The following is a 19,036-nucleotide window of genomic DNA, read 5'->3' on the forward strand; positions in this document are numbered from 1 at the left end:
TTCGACAGGTCTTTACTAGAACAGGCATAACTCTTTACTCAGAGGTTTGATTTAAGCAAACTTGGTGGCTATCGAAAGGTAATTCAATTAACTATCATTTAATAGGTCATGGTACACCTAATTCATTTTGTGCTAAGATTTATGATCAATTGAAGTTGGCCCAACTACATTTCCCCCTAACTGTCTGTTAATTTCTACCTACGGTCCGTAGGTCCATCGACGGACCGTACGGGTAAATCGTGGATCTTGTTAGAGAGAGGGAAAATGGGGTGTTGATCGACGGACATAGACTACGAACTGTAGTCTGACCGACGAATCGTAAGTCCATCCATCGTTTGAAACTTCGTCAAATTTTATGGGCTACGTTTCAGTCAAAATCGACGTATGTGTAGTACATGCCGTGGGTCAGGTTACGGTCCGTCGATGGTAACCATCGATTGGATCTGCAGATTTCTGATAAGCTGATTCTCGTCTATTTCTTATATGGGGTGTTACATTATCTCCCCCTTGGGAACATCGTCCTTGATGAAGACTAAACTAGCTGAAATAAAAGGAGAGAGCTACAAACCCTACTATTAAATACTAAGGACTGAGTTTCTGACTTGATTATGTTCCAAGAGCATGCAAATACACTTAAAATGCAAGTACAAACTGAGGGAACATGATTCTAAGTATTAATTCATGCATGAATAACAAAAAACTGAAGAGGAACTATTACCTCAAGCTGGAGATTAATCGGAAGGAAAGAGGTGAGGATACTTGGCTTTCATGGCTACTTCTGCTTCCCATGTATCTCCATCTATGGACTGACTCCTCCACTAAACCTTGACTGAAGCCACTTTTTTATTTCTCAACCTTCTAACCTGATTGTCAAGAATCTCAACTGGTACATCCTCATAAGAAAGACTATTTTTCACCGCCAAACACTCTAATGGCACTATAGGGGATGCATGAGCCACACACTTCTTCAAAAGTGAGATGTGGAAGACCGGATGCACTACTGCTAATTCTTCTTGCAACTCTAACTCATATGCCACCTTGCCAACCCTTTTCAAGATCTTTTAAGGGCATATATAGCTAGGATTGAGCCACTGTTTCTTGAAAAATCTCATCACTCCTTTCATAGGTGACACTTTCAGGAAAACCCAATCATCAACTTTGAACTCTAGTTCCCTTCTCCTCACATTTGCGTTATATTTCCAACGACTTTGGGATATTTAAAGTCTATATCTAATGAGTTGAACTTTCTCCATAGCATAAAGGACTAAATCTGGCCCTATTAGAGTGTTTTACCTACTTCAAACCAAACAAATGGGAGATCTATGTTTACGCCCATACAGTGCCTCATAAGGGGACATATGAATGTTGAATGGTACATATTGCTATTAGAGAACTCAATAAGAGGAAGGAATCATCCGAAATACCTTTGAAATATATCACACAAGCTCTTAACATATCCTATAGGGTCTAAATGATACGCTATGCCTGTCAATACGTCTGTGAATGAAATGTTGTACAAAGGTTAATTTGAGTACCAAGATCCTTCTGAAATTACTTCCAGAAATGAGACGTAAACTAAGGACCTCTATCTGAGATGATAGACAAAGGAAACCCATGCAACCTCACAATTTTATTAATGTAAAGCTGGCATAGTCCTCTGCCATATCTTCAGTCTTGACCGCTAAAACGCGAGAAAACTTAGTCATCCTATAAACTATAACCTAAATTGAGTCATGTTGTCAACGAGTACAAGGTAACCCTGTGATAAAATTCATATTGATGACTTCCCACTTCCAAGTAGGAATATCGATCTCTTGAGACATACCGCCTGGTTTTCGATGTTCTACCTTGACTTTGTAGTAATTGGGGCACCTATTCACAAAATCTGCTATATCCCTCTTCATGCCATTCCACCAATAGACTTCCCACAGATCACGGTACAACTTAATGGAACCTAGGTGAATAGAATATCTTGAGTTATAGGCTTCTGCAAGGAAATTCTTTCTCAACTCATCCACATCAGGAACACAAAATCTACCTTGGTAGCAATGTACAACATCTCTCCCTTGGGAGAAAATCTCCACTCTGTAATTGTGGACTGCACCCTTAAGTTCAAGCAAGATTGGATCATTGTATTGATTTACCTTAACCTTCACTACCAAAGATAATTTTGCCCCATTCTTAACTGGTACACCATTATGTTATATGCTCATAAGGCGAACTCCTAAGCGAGCTGTGAACATCCTTCACTAGATCCTTCCTTTTTTTCCTCAACATGGGCTACACTACCCATAGATAATCTGCTAATAACATTTGCTACCACATTTGCCTTACCAGTATGATAATGCACACTCATATCAAAATTCTTAAAGAAATCAAGCCATCTTCGCTGGCAAAGATTTAACTTTTTTTGAGTGAACACATGCTGAAGGCTCTTATGATCAGTGAACACATACACATTACCACTATACAAGTAGTGTCTCCAGATCTTGAGTGTAAACACCACTTCTGCAAGCTCCATGTCATGAGTTGGGTAGTTCTTCTCATGAACCTTATGTTGTTTAGAAGCATAAGTTGTAACCTTATCTCGCTGCATCAACACACAACCTAGGACCATTATGGATGTATCACAATAGATCACATAACCATTTGAACCCTCTGGTAGAGCCAAGACAAGAACTGTAGTCAATCAGTTTTCAATTCTGCAATGTTTTTAGTAACAATCATCTTACCATTAAAACTTCACCATCTTCTTAGTTAACCTAGTAAATGGTGAGGCTATGTATGACAAACCTTCGACGAACCTTCTATAATAACCCGTTAGACATAAGAAACTTCTGATATCTGTAGCACAAGTAGGTCTAGGACATTGTTTCACTGCTTCGATCTTATGTGAATCCACTTGGATCCCTTTGCTAGATACAATGTGACCAAGGAAAGCAACGGATTTCAACCAGAACTCCTATTTTCTAAACTTAGCGAATAACTAGCGATCCTTGAGAGTCTGTAGAACAATTCTCAAATGACTCGCATGTTCTTCCTCATTCCTAGTGTAAATGAGGATATCATTAATAAAGACGATAACAAACAAGTCAAAGTATTGTTTGAACACACTGTTCTCAAATCCATGAAAGTTGTAGGAGCATTGGTTAGTCGAAACGACATAACTACAAATTCATAATGAACATACCGAGTTTTAAAGGTTGTTTTCGGAATATCACTATCTCTGAATCTGATCTGATGAAAACCCGATCTTAGGTCTATCTTTGGGAAGTGACTAGCACCCTAAAGTTGGTCAAACAAATCATCAATCCCTGGGATGGGATACTTATTATTGATTGTGACCTTGTTTAACTATTTATAGTAAACGTACCCCATGGTGAAATAGTAGGTCTGATAAAGCCCTTATTTAGAATGTCCTTCAACTGCTCTTTCGATTCCTTAAGCTCTATTTGAGCCATTCGGTAAGGAGGAATAGAAATAGGTTGTGTATCTGAAAGGAGATTAATTCCCAAGTTGATTTTCCTTTTGGGAAAGACTCCGGGAAGATCCTCCGGAAAATATTTTGAGAAGCTCACAGACTACTGGAACTAACTCAAGAGTTGGGGTTGAAGACCTAGAATTCTTAACCCAAAATAGATGATAAAAATTGAATCGACCCATAGGCGCTAAGCTACTACCCCTCCATTCGAAGATTGGTTCATCAAGAAATAGAAAATGAGCAATCCTTGTTCTACAATCGACTGAGGCATAACAAAAATGTAGCCAATACATGACTAGAATGACATATAAGTTTACCATTTCTAAATCTAGAAGATCAGCTGAGGTGACTTTCTGAGATAGTGTGACAGGGAAATTCTTGTATACCTATCTAGCTATAACTAGGTCACTGACTGGAGTAGAGACAGAGAAATCTTTTGATAGAGTTTGTAGACTAACAATGAATTGGATTGCTATGTAAGGAGATACGAAGGAAAGATTATCCCCTGGATCTAACAATGCATAAACATCAAGTTCAAAGACTCGTAAGGTACCAGTGACTACATCAGGAGACCTTCCTGATCATGGCGACCCTGAAGAGCATACAACTTCTTCTGGCGCTGACCGCCACTTTTACCAGATGAGTTATCCTGCTGAGTCGGGCGACTTGCTGCTGCTAATGAAGTTGTACACTGAGCTCTACCATTACCACCTCTTCGACCCTGTCTAGAAGGACAATTCCTTAACCTGTAACCAGATTGACCGCACCCAAAGCATCTTTCTTTTCCTGTGAGACACTCGGCCAGATGGTTCTTACCACACTTAGGGAAAGTGGGGTAAGCCTTGGTACCTGAAACACTTCTCTGAGACTTAGAGACTGATTCTCTAATCTTTAATGCATACCTGCTCTTGGAGGATGGAACACTGGTTGACGAAGGGGCTGGAACTTAAAACTTTTGCTTATTCTACGAGTGATTTCCACGATTTCTACTTAGAATAGTCATAGTTCCCAATCCTAGCCTTCTTATTCTCCTTGGAATGTTCCCTAAGCATATCACCCTAGACCTGTTGAGCATGAGTCATAGGCCTAGAAATGTTCATATCTCTAAGTAACATAGCAATTCTACACTCACTTTTCACCAAATCAGACACTCTATGAAAGAACTTATTCATCTGAGACCTGGAGTCAACAACCATGTGAAGAGCATACCTAGAGAGTTGGTTAAACTTCATCCCATACTCTTGGACCATCGTGTTTCCCTGCCTTAAGTTCATAAATTGTTGAGCTTTTGCTTCTCTAAACTCTATTGGGAAAAGCCTGTCCAAAAACGTCTCACTAAATCAATCCAAAGTAATAGTATTTGCATCTCTACCCCTATTTTCATTGCACTGATTATACCAGATATGAGCAACATCCATCAACTGGTATGATTCCAACTCAACCCGATCATTCCCGGTGACTTGAATTACCTCAAAGATCTTCTTGATCTCATCCATGAAATTATGAGGATCCTTAGTAGTTTGTGATCAGAACTCAGAAGGATTCATCGTAACAAAGTCACGGACCCTTGCTTTTGGTGATCCACCAGTTGCATACACCAGAGCATGAACTTGATTGTTCTGGCTGGTCATACTCTGGCCAATATTTGTATAGCATTTCTGAATTCATTTTGAAGACTTCCTGATCTGGGACCTGAGGAGCTGCATTTGCATTCTTGGCATTCGCATTCCTAGAGTTAGCTCTATCAGGAGGCATGATCTGAAACGTAGAACATCAAGTTAGAGTTGAATAAGATCATACCTTACGCACGATAAGAGTAACAAGAAAGTGAACTTTTTCTAAACACTTTGTAGCCTCCCTCTCATTAGATGTAGTGAACTTCACACCCATGAAAAAGACTTTACTTAGTGCGACTTTTCAGACACCTAGGACTCTTAAACCTGGTGCTCTGATACAAAGTTTTGTCACACCCCGAGAAACCCCCGAGACGCGGACACAGAACCTAGGCCCACGAGTGATCCTATGCTAACCCTACTAGCATGATTATAAGCATACTAAAGATGATAAACTGAACACGAAGGCTAAATCAAAATTTAAACTGAAAGGATTGGAAATACCCATATTCTATAACTAAGATAAATAAAATCAATGAGTTTAATAAAAAGAAGTTATTAACTCAACACTAAGCTGAAACTAACTATGTTTAAGTAGCCTATAAAGTGACTAGAAATGTTGGGACAAGTCCTAGCTAAGTCTAGCAAAAACTGAAACTAAAATACTAAATACTGAAAAGAAACACATGACTATTGTCCTCGTATAATAAGGACTCACCAATGAATCTGCTGAACTGGAGATCGAAAAATTGATCTTAGCGCGATCTGGATGCTAAGAACCTGAACCTATACTATGAGAAGATGTAGATCATGTATGCGTCAGTACTTGAAGGTAATAAGCATGTAGGATAGAGTAAAGTTGAAATAAAACATAAACGAATAAGCACAAGCAAGTATAATAATATGAACATGATATACTGAATTCTAAGCTAACTGGAAGCAATGACCAATTTATAACATGTTGGAAATGAATATTGAATATACTGATAAATAGTCAATACAATAGAGTCTGAATGAACTATGGGAGCTACACATAACTGATAGTAAAATCACATGATTTAAATGTGGAGTCTGAGGTATATGCCAAATTGAGAGGACCCAATATACCTGCCAAAGGTATAAAGGCATGCTGGCGTGATCACTAAATTGGTTGCCCACAGAGGGGACTTACAAACTACTTGGTTAGTAGTTCTGGGACTAATTTGGTATGCTGGACTCTAGTCCAACTCGGTATTATACTACTCCTAATAAATTATGTAATTAACTTATTATGACTAAATTTATGTAAATACTGGATAGCTCAAAACTGAAAATGCAAAGTGAGAATGCAACATTTAATCTGATAATGATGCATTAATAAATAAGGCATGATTAACGGAATAACTTAAATATCTTACCTAGTATGTGTAACATAAGAACTAAAAATTTGCATAGCTAGGGTTCTAAGATTCATACAATAAACAGAATAAGAACATGGAAATAAGATTTAGAACATATAACTAATTAATTCAAGAAGTTTTGTTGAAGTTCTAGAAACCCTAGGTGTAATTATGATATGGGAATCAAGAACTGACTGAAAACTAAGGACCCAATGGGTGAAAGGAACCCACTAGTGAAATCCCACGTACATGGTCATGAAATTCACATAGAAATATTCAAATTTCGGGGCTGGAACTGCTACAACCATGTTGCATTCTAGAATTAGGTTTTCTTGTTTCCAATTTTTTACGTTTTGATTTAATGATTTGGCTTAAGTAAGTTTATTTATGTTTATAGGCTTAAACTGACTAAAATATGATGATTTAGGGTCAAAATGAAGTATCTTAAGGTTTAAACGAAGTGGAAAAAGAGAAAAAGTCACTGATATAATTGCATTCGGACCAAACGACGACCTAGACTGACGGGCTGTCGTTCATTCGACGGTCCGTCATTTTGGTCCATAGGTTGGGTCTGTTCGACAGGCCTTTACTGTAACGGGCGTAACTTTTTACTCAGAGGTGTGATTTTAGCAAAGTTGGTGGCTATGGAAAGCTAATTCAATTATATATCATTAAATAGGTCATGGGCTCCTAATTTATTTTTTTCTAAGAGTTATGATCAACTGAATTTTACCCAACTGCATTTTCTCTATAGTTGTCTGCTAATTTCCACCTACGAACCGTACTGGTCAATTGTGGATCTTGTCAGAGTGAGGGAAAACAGGGTGTTGATCGATGGATATAGACTACGCCGTAGGTCCGTCCATCATTCGAGACTTGGTCAAATTTTCTAGGCCACATTTTGGGAGAGTTTAAGTCACATGCGATGGATGTGCAGTAAGGGTCGTGGGTCAGGCTACAGTTCATCGCCAGTAACTATCGGTTGCACCTGCAGATTTCTGAAAAGCTAATATCTAGTCTGTTTTAGATACGGGCTGTTACATATATAACCAAGTAACTATAACTAAATCACCAATTTAAATAGAGACTAATAATAACGGTTCTGAGAGGTTCTCTAGAAATCCATCAAAGTTTACTTCTATGTATGGAGTTTCAAAAGAGAGTTTAGTCCCTGGATCAAACAATGCATAAATTTATAAATGAAAGACTTCTAAAGTACCAATGACCACATAACGAGAATCTTTCTTCTCTTGATGATCCTAAAGACTATATAACCAATTTTTGTGCTGACCATCACATGTACCACACGAGGAACCTTTTGTAGAATGAGCGTGTTACCTCCTTTTCCCTTCTTAGAAGAAGGGAAATCCTTCAATCTATTACCAGACTTACCGAATCCAGAGTACCCCTCTCTGCCAGCAAGACATTGACTGAGATAGTTTTTGTCAAGCTTGCTGAATAAATCCCCTGAGACGTTGATTTTGATTCCCTGTCCTTATGATCATCGAATCCTAGGAACGGAGTGCTAGATGATGGATGTGTTGGGTTGTAGACCGCTTCTGAAATTGTGAAGGATTTGCACCACCGGACCTCTGTTGGGTGTACTCATAATTTCATGTTCGATACTTTTTGTTGTCCTTAGGCATTTCCCTAAGCTTATCTCCCTTAACCCACCGAGCATGAGACATTAAGGCGTATTGCCTAACAACATAACATTCCTACACTCGGTCTTTATAAGATCGGATACTCTAAAGAAGATCTTGCTCATATGAGCTCTCCATTCAACAACCATATGTGGAGAATATCTGGAAACGTGGGTGTTCAATACATATTCTTGGACTTCAATTTCATGAATTTTTAGGCATAGACTATCTTAACTCTCTCAAGAAGAACCTGTCCGGAAAAGCTCCTGTAAAATAGTCCCAAATCACAAGAGTTGCATTCTCACCCCTTAATTTCATTCCAAAACGTGAACTAGATATGAGAGGCATACTTGAGTTTATAGAATACTAGTTCAACAGTCTCAGCACCAGTCATTTGCATTACATTGTGAATCTTCTTAGTCTCATCAATAAAGTTTTGTAGGTCCTCACCAGCCTTCAACCCTAGAACTCTAGCGAAATCATAAGAATGAAGTCTTCAACCCTGTCTGCAATTAATCAACCAGTAGTGTTTGTAAGAAATGGAGCATGTTAATTGTTCAAGTTGGCTACGATTTGAGACAAAAGCTTGATTGCATTATGAAACTCTATATTCGTAACCTCATTGTTAGGGATTAGAGTAAATGTGTTAGCCTGCGAGGAGCATGATCTGAAACACATAATGTCATATTAGAAAGGAGAAGTTAACTCACACTTCACACATGATAAGAATAACAAAAGAAGTAAAGTTTTTTCATAGAACACCCAGTAGCCTCACTCTCATTGGTATGGCATGCTTTGCACACATGAAAGAAACTCTACATAGTGAAGCTTTCAGACACCCAAGAACCTTTGAACGTGATGCTCTAATTCCAAGTTTCATGCCTCAAGGCTACCCCTTAAAGGTAACATGGTGCCACGGACAACGAGTGACCCCTTCTAACCCTGAGTGTAGCATGTAAATAAAATGCTAAAATATAACTACTAAAATTACATATTATGCAGAAGCTAAAATTAGTGGACATTCGGAAAGGGGGAAAACCCAAGTGGTATAAATTTATAAAATATAATAAAATCTAGTGATGGCTGAAACAACACTTAGCAACTCGAGCTAAATCTACTACCATGTATGAAAAGCCTCTATCTGAATTGACTTGTTGAGTCATTCCCCCAGCTAACTCTAACAAGATTGAAAGTAAAACATTTCTATTGTCCTCGAAGTATGAGGACTCGTCACTGAAGTTGTTAACTCAAACTGGGATTCGAACTAAGCATGATCTGGATGTTGAGCATTTAGACCAACATTATAAAATGATGTCATGCAAAATTTTCTGCCAGTACTTTGAATATACTAAGCATGTAGGATATAGATATTCTAGGCTGAGTGAAATAAGCAAAATCATATATTATTATAAGAGGGAACCAAAAAAGTTAAAAGTTGAATTACGATTTTACCCTTATTATAAATTAAAATGTCATTAAAATCTTAACTATTTAATTTAAATATTAAGTTACATTATTTTAATAGAAATGTTAATGACTTTTGCACTTCTTTACAATAATTCTTAATTAAAATATCTAATTTAATTTATTTTTTTGAAATATTTACCCTTTAAATAGATACATGTATATGGTTTATCTTCTAAATTAATTTATGTTCTTAATTAATATTTGTCTTTAATTTTTGTAACACTTGACCTTTCAACTTTGTAAGTGAATCTTTTTATTCCAAAGCTATATTTTTTCCTATAAATACAATCTTTTAACATTATTTTTATAAAAAGATGATATGTGATACAATATTTGTGTGTGGAAGGCTAGAGAAGCTTTAATCAAGTGATGAAAATTTCAAGGCAAGAGGATTTGTGTCAAGATTACAAGGCATAATGTGATTCTACTAAAGTATCGAAGCTTGATGTATTTTTTTTTTACTTATTTGTCGAGATCAGAACTATGGTAAGACCACTCCCCTCCATTTATATAGTTAAATATCACTTCCATTAACTTGTCTTCCAAATATTTTAATTTTTTATGGTAAAAAGTTGAATGTTTATTACTATAACTTTGTTTCAATTTGCATTATCAAGAAAAACAGAAAAAATATTGTCTTAGAATTTTGTAGTTTTCGTTGTTTGCATTATGCTAAACTTTCTCCTATATATGGTACTTTTTTTTTTGTATTTGTAATTTTATTTTAAGAATATATTTGATTGAAGGGTGTATTTTTTGCTTAAGAAAATGAGACAAATACAACCATAAAAATAGTGTATAAGACATGCAAAACAATTAATGCCTACAAGATTTTCTAATTTTAAATTATTAATAATTACATTTATGCATTTTAAATTTTAAATATTTATAAAGAATAATTCTTACATGTGCTTGTGGATAAAATCTATAGTTTTTCGAGAATTTTCATTAAAATTATCATGAGATCCAAATTCCAAAGTAAAAAAAATGATACACCAAAATGCTTAAGAAGTTAGAAGATCTTTTATCCTTTGACCGAATATTGCTCCTATTAATTTTTTAACAAAAAAATATAAAATATATTTTAACAAACTTTTAATTGTAAGAATACTAATATTGTCATTTTGACTCTCCATTAAATTAAAATCTGATTTATTTAATTAAATATTAATATTTTACTTGTATAATTACATAATTTAAATATCAATCATTACACTTTAAATCTTGGTTATTTCCTTCTAATAAGTTTTTTATTTATAAATTTGAATTACTTAATTGCATTCTACTTAATGAGAAGGAGAATTTTATCTTTTACTAATTAATATCAAACATTTTATCTTCTTGAAATGTATAAATATTAATTTAATTTCAGCATTTTTATGAGACAAAAAAGACATTTTAAGAAAGTTAATCATAAGATAGTGTGCCTCCATTTTTGTTTTTGCTACTTTATTTAATCTTTTAAAACAAATATATAATTTCTATATCAAATTAATAATAAACGGAGGACTAATGTAAAAAAAAATCTTCATACTGAAAAGATATGCTAATCATGAAAATAGGTTGTACTAAAGTATAGCTTAAAAATGATCTAGAAGCAAGCACCAAGACCTAATAATGAAGATAACATATTGAACTGTATACTAAAGTAAATGCTAATAACATGATCAATGCAATAAAAATATGATTATGGGAGCTACTATTAATCATCATACAAAACGTATGCTATATGTGGACCTGATTTATGTATCTCATTCAGAGGACCCAATATACCTTGCCATGGGCAAAGAGGGATGACTATGGCGTGATAACTAAAAAAGATTAGCAATAAAGAGGACTTCTATTACTATGTGGGCACGTAGTTACTCCCAATTGAATATGTATATATCTAAAATGCAACTGAGATATTGACTAGTTAGATTAATGACATGCTATCTAAAAATGAAACATAAACATACTTAAATATATAGCATTCTAGTTCTATACTAGAATGATTTTCTTATTGATCTTCCTAAAAAGTAGGATTCATGAGTTGATAGTTTATAAAAGCTAGGGTTCTGAATTCTATGCTCAAAAATTACACTAGACATAAAGAGTCCTGTTATTAAGATGATTTGTAATATAAGATCTTAAATCAAAATAAATCATCAACATCACGAAACCCTAGGTCAGACTGAAATTTGGAGACCTAATGGGTGGAAGGAAACACTGGTGAAATCCCACATACCTTGTGACGTAAACTACGGAGAAATATTTTGGATTTCTAGGCTACACTTCGAATAACACCTATTTTAATTCTTGGGAGAAACTGGTGCCTCTTTCTCTTATTTTTTTTTATAAGTTGAATTATTTATGGTATGGGTGACAGGTCTTGATCATATTCATGGCCCCTGGACACCTGTTTGGTGCACCTATTCCCCCTTGTTTAGACTTAGTTGGATTTTTGAGGTCTTACATTTCATGTTGTGGATGTATTTTAATCATATGATTCGATGGACCAAATCAGTCTAAAGACAAATGATTAAATTAATTAAAGAAGTGCAAGACCATCCCGAATGTGGAGGTGAACAATTTCAATTAGCAAAAGTGCTTAATGGAAAAAATATAAGACACCTCCATTACTTCTTCAGGGATACCACGAGGAGCATCATATGATGGACTCGATGACTTATCTAGGGTTTCCAGTATGACCATAATAGAAGGAAATGTGATTTGAGAAATCCAGCCAATGGAACTGTTGAGAAGATCACAGGACGACAAAAGAGTTACTAATTAAAATGAGTAAAGAATGTACTGATCTAGAGCACTTAATCTAGATCTCGTGTTGTTCAGGTGTCATGCACGCATACAAATGGTGTCAAATATATTAATAGGCTATAAAGGAAATATTGTAAGATTCAAAAGTAGAACAAAGAAGTTACATACAGAAGGAGAAGGAAAGGTATTTAATTTATAAACTCCTATATCATTTATACATTATGTGTATTTTGTATCTTGAAAACAACTGGTAACATTCCTATTATCAAAGTAAAAAAGAAAATTAAACTAAAAGTAGGAATCATTTTAACTAATTAATCTTGATCAAACATAAACAAGTAAATACCATAAATAAAAAAATCCTAATCAATTTGGGAATCCTACTCTAACATTGAACTATTATTTGGTAAAATACATAAGTACCCCCCTAGACTATGATCGAAATTCCGGAGACACACCTTAATTATTCTAAGGTCCTATTACCCTCCTGAACCTTTTTTTTTTGTAATTTTATGCACTTTTTTAGCTTATGTGGAATCCAGATACCTCCCACGTGCTTCAATTACTTGGAGTCACGGAGTGTTCCACGTAAGACAAATGGTGTACAAAATTAAAAAAAGAATAAGTTCAGGAGGTAGTAGGATCTTAGTTTAGTAAAAGTGTGTCTCTGGAATTTTGGTCATAGTCTACGGGGGTACTTGGGCATTTTCCCTTATTATTTCCATCATTTCCACATAATTCAAAGTTTTACACTCTTGCCTCTTTCTTATTGTCATTGTTGTCGTATTGCAAAACATTTTTTTTTCAATATTTAAATTTTTTTGTCACTTTGTTGTTTTTGGAGAACTTCTCTAGATTCAATTATCGAAGTAGCTCCCTTCAATTCTCGTTCATTTATTTTTCTTGGTTGTGTCAAAGAACTTTCTCTCTAACTTTCAACTGTTGGAGCAGATTCTCTCCAACTACCGATACTATTTTTTTCTTCGTTATGCTAGAGCACTACTCTCCAACTTCCAATTGTTGGGGTGCTTTCTCTCCAACTCTCAACTTTTATCTTGGTTGTGTTGGAACACTTCTGTTCAACTTCCAAGGTTGATGCCCCTCTCACCAATACTCTCCAAGCCTCGTTGATGTCCTTTCCGCCAACTCATTTTCTTTTTATTTTGTTTTGTGTTGGAGAACTCTCTCTCCAACCCTTCTTGATACCCTTCCCATTAATTTTTTTTTTACTTTCTCTAGCTTTTAATTTAGTAAAGATTTTTTTGTGTGTGTTTGGTTGCATTTCTTTAAATCTGCAATATTTTTGTAATTTTGTGTCCTTGGCAAGTTTTTCATGCATATATCATTCATCTAGACTTTGTCAACATTATTATTGGTCCGATTGGCATACATGGGTCATAACCGCTCACCGATAGCAAAAACTTTAGGATCTTCTACCAAGATCCTCAAAGATCTAATATCAAATTGATGAAAAATATTTTATTTATAAACTCTTGTATCTTTTGTATATTTTTGTGTATTCAGCATTTTGTATATCTTGAAAATAACTATTAACATCCCTATTTATAAAATAAAAGTCAACTTAAACTTGGATTAGGAACCACTCTAACTAACAAATCCTAATTAAACATATATAAGTAAATACCATAAATAACAAATCCTAATCAATATAGGATTCCCAGTTCATATTTGAATTATTATTCCCTACATATACACGATGAATCAGGAGGTTCAAATATTGGTTATAAACAGAAGATAGCAGGAAGATTTTTTTTTGGGTGGGGGTGAGTGGGTGGGATAGAACTACTTTGAGTATGTGATTGTGGGTGGGGATATATCATAGAGAGATATGATGTTTAGCAATAGCATCGACTTTAATTTTACAATGAAATCGTTCAGAATCTGGAAGGATAGATAGTGTGATGATGACGTTGTGAGAATTCCTTTACGCACTTTCAAAAATATTTTCGCCAACAGGATATGATGAACCATCAGGGTTACACGACAGTACATTAAATTATTTATTCATTTGTATTTGAAGTTGAGAATGAGACACAAGATTGGATGAGAAAGATTTCGAACCTTGATGACTTTTTTTGTAACAAATCATCGCACAGTTGGAAGAAGACATTCAGGGAACGGAAGGGGGTATTGGACTTATGTAGTTTTTAATTCTTCAAACTGGTAATTCACAACTTCAAACTACAAAAGATTACAATCTTATGTAACTTAAGAAATTATAAACTCTAATTCCTATGCTCAACAATAACCCACATGGCTTATGTTGCTTATAGTCTTCATGTTCCCCAACCAAAAGATCAAAACTACACTAGACAATTCTAATTAACTAAACACGACAACTTCACAAAAGACCCAAGAAAAATAGAATAAGGTCTTCTGTGGTATTCTTCAAAGTAACTAAAACAGTCAATCAAGAACTCTCTCAACACATAATTGTGTTATGCATTCATTATACGTGCTTCTCCTTCCTTGTAGATTTGGAATCATTACAAAATACAGTTATTGCACGAATCAGCACACGTTATTCAGTGAATTTCGAATTATTGATCTTGCATGGAAAAATTTATTTGTTTATTAAAACTAGATTGAGAAGCTTGTTCCTCGTAGGTGATCAATGCTTCTATGTCAATCTTAAAAAATCATTCTTAACTCAATAGAGGGATTTTTCATGGTGAATTTCTAGTTGCACGGGGTACCTTAAAAGAGAGGATACATGTTAGTTTAGATTTCTAGTGAACCAGCGGAGGTTTAGTTGTTCATATGATTGGTAGTAAGGAGGTATTCTAAGCACAAGGGTAAATGCAGATAACTATCTTACTTGTGCTTAATATGCAAATGTTGACAAGAGTTAGAGCACTGCCTGTCATAAATTAGTTGTGGTACTGCCATATGACGGATGGCACTGAACCTCTTTGGATACTGTACCTGATGCCTGCTATATTTGTAAAAGAAATTTTTGATATAAGACTGGGCGACACAGCCATGATTGGGCATGGCTTGAAATTGGGAATAAACACTACATATTTAGAACTTGTAAACATAATACCATTAGTACTATATTTTTATTCAATTTAACATAGAGGTTGAAAATGATATTTATAAAATAGCAAACCATGTTTCATCCTAGCAATATAATGGTATACTTTTTGATAAAACCTAATGGGCTACCAAATAATGTAATCTAGGAAACAATCTGCACTAAGTAGCCAGTGTCCTTGGTCGATCCATTAGGATTAAACAACTCTTTTTGTGCTTATACTGATTAGTTGTTAGCTTGAAGTCTTTATATTGATATATTTCTTCCGAGTAGATGGTAACAAAGTTCACTTGAACAGCACTTAATCAGGCCGTTCTACTCAACATGAACCTGCAGCTAAACTATTACCCCTTTATTAATTGAAGACTTTCTAACTCGTATCATATGGTATTATGTAGACTCACATAAATCCGTTTGCAGATTCTAATGTCAAAGATTCTGGGTTTGAATGAATCAGGCCTTCTGGTTAACTCATTTTTCAGGCAAGGAGGCTATTGGTGATTTAAAGAAAAGATCCCCAAGGTTGGATGTTCTCAAAACGAGGAAATGAAGTGCTGCTGATTCAAAGGGAACTCCTGTAGATTTCTTCACACAAAGAAGCATGTCGTTAGCCATGAGACAAGCTAAATTCCACATGAAAAAGGTAACCTTCAACTATATATCTATTAGCGTATTGGGATAACGTGCCGTATGCCTTCCTTGTTCTCTATAGGTTTGGAAGAGAAGTCACTGCTGGATGGTTCTTCTCATTCAGGAGAAAATCTAAGAATGAGAGGTGGTGAAGATAGCCTCCATCCAAATTCCCAATTGGGATAGACCTCTAATTCTCCAGCTTTTCCTTCTTCGATAACCGGATATTCTTGGAAGAATGATTTATCACAGGACACGCGATACTCATCTGATTACGCACCTACTGATGATTGGGAGCCATCTGTACCTTTTCGACCATCATTCTTGCTCCGTCAAATGATCGGATGTCCTAAAAGTGTTCTATATGATGGTTTCCCTAATAGTATTCATCAAAGTAATGTAGGAGATGGATCCTTCTCTGTATTAACCAAGCATATGATGGCAAATGCTGATCCAGCTTCAACAGGAAGCAATAAAGATCAAATTTCTGGTTAAAGTGATATATTGCCTCAGAAAGATTTCCTAGTGATGGTACAGCAGTTTCTCATCAAGAAAACATGAATACCTCTTCAAAAGAAGACAAGCATTTAGAATCTGAAATTTATATTGACAACAAATCTGTGAACACAGAGTCGGCCATTTTGAAGGATTTTCATGCTGCTCTTGTGGAATTTGTTAAAGAACTATTAAGGCCAACTTTGAATTTTGGTCTCCTAAGTAAGGTTGCTTACAAGAAGATAGTTGATAAAGTTGAAAACTCTTTGCATCCAAATCAGATTCCGAATACGGCTGAATCAACAGAAGAGTATTTTCATTTATCACTCACAAAACTTTCTAACACCATAGAGGTTTTTTTGTCCATGTGAATTCTGTTGTCCCTAATTTAACAAATAACTTTTTTTGCAGAGGTACGTCGAAAAATGTGGAAAGATCAAATGAGCTATATGCAGAATAAGGTGTATGTGGAAAAATCTGGAAACTGTTATATTAGCTATGGCAAGCATTTTACAAACAAAGCACAATTTTGTGCTATTGCTAGTGGTTAGAATCAAGACTTGGAAACCGTTTACAATAGTTGGCTTCAATTGAAGTCAACTATTGTATGTAACTTCTCATTCGTCTTATAGCAAAGACACTTCTTAAATATTTTTTGGCAGTTCAGGTTGTTAGTGTATTGAGTGTTTGTGTTAGATATATAGAGCAAAATCGATATCAAATAATAATTATTCCTTATCTCTTCTCATACAACTTTTTGGATCGAGTTTGGTTGGGTCAGTCCACATGGGCAATCCACGACTGAAAATTTGAATATCCCACTACGCACATAGTGGGCAAGACCCAAGCCATTAGGACATCAACTAGGCGAACAATCCATACAACAAGTAGTTTGTCAGACATGTGAGTATCATGAACTTAACTTTAAAGTTTCACAAGCTCCATAGGAATTCAATGACATGTGAGAAGAATTCACAATTTATATGAGAATACTATTGCTCCCAATTCCCATACTTCATTTACTACTTCAATATTTAGTTATTCGATCCTTCATACTCTTAAAGAGGTGAACTCGAGTGCATGGTTATCTTTAAAAAACATAATTACACTCAAGTGTAATAGTTGGATTATGCATACAACTAAAATTATTCATTTTAAATGTAGGATTTCCGATATCTTGATTGTTTTGAAAGAGCGTTTGAGCAGGAGCAGGAAAAGATCCATCGAGATGGCCATAGATATTGTGGCCACACATAAGCATCGATAATAGCTCTTTCCACAAAAAGAAGTTGTGGCTGCTAGTTTAACTTCTCCTTGGTGTTGCCTTGATCATTGATATCAGAGGTGTTGGGTATGTAGCAAGAATTGATGGGAAATAGAGGGAAGGAGAGGAATTTGAAAAGTTAAGAACTTGAAAGGTTGGGAACTTGAAAAGTCCTTTAATGCTTTATTGAAAAAGGCAATAGTCCCTCATCGGTAATGGAAATGAAAATAGGAGAGTTTAAATAAATAAACACTCCTATTAATTGTTAAAAGGGTTGGAAAGAGGGACCCCCCTCGCGCCGTCGTCGTCGTCGCTCGCTCGCTCGCTTCGGATTTGGCTTTGGCTTTGGCAAATGATCGATCGAGAGATAACTTTTTGGACCCGACTCGGATCCGCGCGCGTGACTTGTTTTAAATTCCGTCCTATTTAAAAAATTCCCGCCATGACTGTTCTGAAAGGTTGCAACTTTCAGGAACAGTCAATACCATTTGAAAGTTTGCAACCTTTCATTAATGGTCGTGTTAATTCTGAAAGGGTTGCAACCTTTCAGAATATATTCTTCTTGCCTATAAATACCATTCAGTCTTCAGAATATTTCCCAACGAATTTTCTGATCTTCCTTCTTCTTAAAAACACATATTTCTTCGTGTACTTTCCTGCTGTGGATTGATTCGCTGACAGTAGAGTTTTTGGTATCTATACTCTACTGATTAAGATCATTTTACCCTGGGAGGTTATATTCCAAATCAAACCTCGGATACTAGAGGGGAATAATTTCCTTAAGGGGACACTGTGAATTCAGTGGACTTGATTTTCTTCCTAAATTATCAAAAAGAGTATTCTAGATTATGGTAAGTTTTACAGATTCAATTATTTTTTACAAATAAATTTTTGTTCATCTTATTTACTGGTTCTAAAAATCTGAGTTACTTTGTGTTTATGACTGATTTATTACAACCAATAATTTCTGATTTTCATAACACAGATTGGAAACAATCTTAAGGAAATTATTTAAATATGTGTTTCTGGTGGAGACAAAAATCTTTGTGATTTTATACTCCTATAAGTCTGCAATTATAATTTATTGCTTACTTATATTGTATCAATTTTGTTTATCAAAAATGGAAAACACTGGTGTTACAGTGGCTGTTGCTGCACCAACCCGAACTCTTGTATCACAAGCAGAAAAACTGGGTGAATTCACAGGTGTGAATTTCAAAGGATGGCAGCAACGAGTATTTTTCTGGCT

This window comes from Solanum pennellii, chromosome 12 (genome assembly GCF_001406875.1).
Source record: "Solanum pennellii chromosome 12, SPENNV200".
NCBI lineage: Eukaryota > Viridiplantae > Streptophyta > Magnoliopsida > Solanales > Solanaceae > Solanum > Solanum pennellii.